At 36.5% G+C, this 4,062-nt stretch overlaps 1 pseudogene; it reads left to right on the top strand.

Annotated features, from left to right (window-relative positions):
- The first annotated feature begins 1,033 nt into the window (after positions 1-1,033).
- LOC100993016 (telomeric repeat-binding factor 1-like) lies at positions 1,034-2,187 on the top strand (annotated as a pseudogene).
- Positions 2,188-4,062: the final 1,875 nt, after the last annotated feature.

The following is a 4,062-nucleotide window of genomic DNA, read 5'->3' as shown; positions in this document are numbered from 1 at the left end:
GGCAATAAAAAAAAAAAAAAAAAAACTTAGGAGAAAAAAACATGGAAGGGCACTACTGATGCCTATGGAAAGCCACAAAGACTAAGCAAGCAAAAACAATTATTTATATGAATGTGTGAGTGAGAGATCTTCTGCAATGAAAGAGTTATTTTCTTAGGAATCCATAAAATGAATCCAACCAGCACTCTGGTGCTAAGTCATGCTAACAATAGCAATCAAATTGAACGTTTCTTGGACTTTATTTCACTTTCTTGTTCAATTCACCTTTAGATGGCTGTGGGCAATCTATTAAATGAGAGAATACTAGTTTTCTCCTACTGCCTTAAAGTACTATAAATTTAAAAGCTTAAAATGGTACCAATTTGTTATCTTGTTTGCAGATCAACAGTATGATATGGCCTCTTTGGGCTAAAATTGAGGTGTTAGCCGGACTGTTTTTTATTTTTTATTTATTTTAATTTTTTCTGGAGGCTGTATGGGAGAAGCAATTTTTTCTTCCAGCCTCTATTCTGTATTCTTTGGCTCATGGCTTCCTTTTTCCATTTTTAAAGCCAACAACGTTGTATCTCTTTAGTCCTTCTTCCATCTTTAACTTTACCTCTTTCTAACTCTCTCTCTTTCTCTCTGTCCACAGTCAGAGTTTACAAAGTCACAGTTTACAAAAATGCTAAACCTTTACAATTTTTATAAAGTGATTACAGTTGAACTCCTGAAAATACACACTAAGGTATAACATAAAGAAAGAAATGTTAAGGCCAAGATATTTTCCTATTAACGATATGATTTAGACATTTGGATAAATGTACTTATCATTATTAAATGCATATTAATCTGTTTAATTTGCCACAGCCTTAACTTTGCATAATATAGTGCAAAATCTATACTGATATAAAGAGAAATTCGTGGCTCAAAAACTCAACCAGTTTTTTTTTTTTTTTTTTTTTTTTTTTTTTTTTACAAAAAAACTTACAGAAGCGTAGAGAATCGAACTTTGTGGAAAAATAGGTGTAGTTTAAAAAATCATGCCTGATATTGGGCCCCGAGCCCGCGGAGTTGTGCGGCTGGTAGGGATGCCCACCCTACCGAGGAGCATCCGATGGCAGAAACAGAGAGCAACGACGAGGAGCAGTTCGAGTGCCAGGAACTGCTCGAGTGCCAGGTGCAGGTGGGGGCGGGCAAGGAGGAGGAGGAGGACGCCGGCCTGGTGGCCGAGGCCAAGGCCATGGCTGCCGGCTGGATGCTCGATTTCCTCCGCCTCTCTCTTTGCGGAGCTTTCCGCGAGGGCCGCTCCGAGGACTTCCGCCGGACCCGCAACAGCGCAGAGGCTATTATTCATGGACTATCCAGTCTAACAGCTTACCAGTTGAGAACAATATACATATGTCAGTTTTTGACAAGAATTGCAGCAGGAAAAACCCTTGATGCACAGTTCGAAAATGATGAACGAATTACACCCTTGGAATCAGCCCTGATGATTTGGGGTTCAATTGAAAAGGAACATGACCAACTTCACGAAGAAATACAGAATTTAATTAAAATTCAGGCTACAGCTGTTTGTATGGAAAATGGCAACTTTAAAGAAGCAGAAGAAGTCTTTGAAAGAATATTTGGTGATCCAAATTTTCATATGCCTCTCAAAAGCAAATTGCTTATGATAATCTCTCAGAAAGATACATTTCATTCCTTTTTTCAACACTTCAGGTACAACCACATGAGGGAGAAAATTAAGAATTATGTGAATTATGTGTTAAGTGAAAAATCATCAACCTTTCTAATGAAGGCAGCAGCAAAAGTAGTAGAAAGTAAAAGAACAAGCACAGTCACTTCTCAAGATAAACCTAATGGTAATGATGCTGAAATGGAAACTGAAGCTAATTTGGATACAAGAAAAAGTCTCACAAGAATCTTTTCTTATCTAAGTTGCAACATGGAACCCAGCAACAAGACCTTAATAAGGAAGAAAGAAGAGTAGGAACTCTTCAAAGTACAAAAAAGAAAAAAAGAAAGCAGAAGAGCCACTGAAAGCAGAATACCTGTTTCAAAGAGTCAACCGGTAACTCCTGAAAAACATCGAGCTAGAAAAAGACAGGCATGGCTTTGGAAAGAAGACAAGAATTTGAGATGTGGTGTGAGGAAATACGGAGAGGGAAACTGGTCTAAAATACTATTGCATTATAAATTCAACAGCTGGACAAGTGTCATGTTAAAAGACAGATGGAGGACCATGAAGAAACTAAAATTGATTTGCTCAGACAGCAAAGACTGTATTTGTAAAAGCTTGATGAAAGGACAGTTAAGTATTTTGATCTCTGCATTTTGTTTGAAACTTGTGTCATTGACGTATTTTAAAACTTTTGTTTAAAGCATTACAGTATTTTTCTGTGACCATCAATTAATATGAGGGTTTGTGCTATAAAAGTTAAAGCATATGCTATCATTGTATTCTTTAAGAATCTTATTTTGATAAAATGTAAATTTGTTGAACCCTGCCACATTTAGTATCCCCACCCCCAAATCCTGTTCCAAGGAAAAAATTAAAACCTGATACGAAAAAAAAAATTCAGTTAACCTATTTTGTGTCTGTAGGCTGACCTCAACCCTGTAACATAACCCATTAAAATGAATTTTCTTTTTTTTTAAGACAGAGTTTCTCTCTGTCGCCCAGGCTGGAGTGCAGTGGTGCAATTTCAGCTCACTACAACCTCTGCCTCTGGGTTCAAGCAATTCTCCTGCCTCAGCCTCCTGAGTAGCTGGGATTACAGGCACACACAACCATGCCCAGCTAATTTTTGTATTTTTAGTAGAGGTGGGGTTTCACCATGCTGGTCAGGATGGTCTTGAACTCTTGACTTCATGATCCACCCACCTTGGCCTCCCAAAGTGCTGAGATTACAGACGTGAGCCACTGCGTCCTGCCTAAAATGAATTTTCTAGATGATTGAATAACAGTAGTCCTTTGATAGGAGATAATGACTTGGTTTATGGCCTTGATATACTACTTAATTACTTAAGATGTTTATTAATAGAATGATAAATGTACAGAGTAACCTATAAGCATGACATACTTTTGCTTTCAGTAGTTTCATGTAAAGAAAAAAACTTGAAAATAGTAATACCTGAGGACCCATGGGAATAATAGACACTGGGGAGGTAGGGAGGGGAGCAGGAGCAAGAGCTGAAAAACTACCTAATGGGGACTCTGCTCACTACCTGGGTGACAGGATCATCCGTGCCCCAAACCTCAACATCACACAGTATACCCAGCTAACAAACCTGCCCATGTGTTCCCTGAATCTGAAATAAAAATTGAAATTTTTTTTTAAGAAGAAAAAGACAATAGTATTACCCATGGGACAAAATTTGTAATATTAGCAAGAATCATTTTGTGTCTCATTTAGAAACAATTTGACTTTTGTTCCAGTGTTTAAACTTTGACAAAAATGGTTTTGAATAGATCTTTATAACCTGATACCATAAATAAAAGATTCTCTGATACCTTCATTTAATATATCAATATTGGGCCTAAAACAGTATTCTCTAAAGCTTAAATTGTTATTAACTATGATCATCTTGATATCTATGATAGATAATAAACAAGATCATACATACCTTACTAAACAATTTTGGTTTTTCACCAACATTTTATTCTTTAAAAGATTTAGACTAACAGAATTATTTAGCATTTCGAGTCATGTGCTTTATTTAGCAAGTGAGTGAAAATATTGTACTATTGAAGTATTTGCATAAAAAATCAAATGGTAGTGTTTTGTAATCTCTATTGTATTTCCTATTAAGGTTTTATATATTACTTTCCCATTGTTCCTGAATTTGTTATCCTGTATATAAACAGAAACATGGATGAGTTAAAAAAAAAATCATGCCTGATATTGTGTAAGATGTTAAGATAAACAGGCTTTTTGTTGTATGGGGATTCTTTAGTATTTTCACTTTTTTTTTTTTTTTTTTTTTTTTTTGAGAAGGAGACTCGCTCTGTTGCCCGGCTAGAGTGCAGTGGAGCGATCTCGGCTCACTGCAAACTCCGCCTCTCTGGTTCACGCCATT

This window comes from Pan paniscus, chromosome 3, assembly GCF_029289425.2.
Source record: "Pan paniscus chromosome 3, NHGRI_mPanPan1-v2.0_pri, whole genome shotgun sequence".
In the NCBI taxonomy this organism is placed as follows: Eukaryota; Metazoa; Chordata; class Mammalia; order Primates; family Hominidae; genus Pan; species Pan paniscus.
The sequence above is the reverse complement of the archived record's forward strand: the minus strand, read 5'-3'. Positions and strand labels throughout refer to the sequence as shown.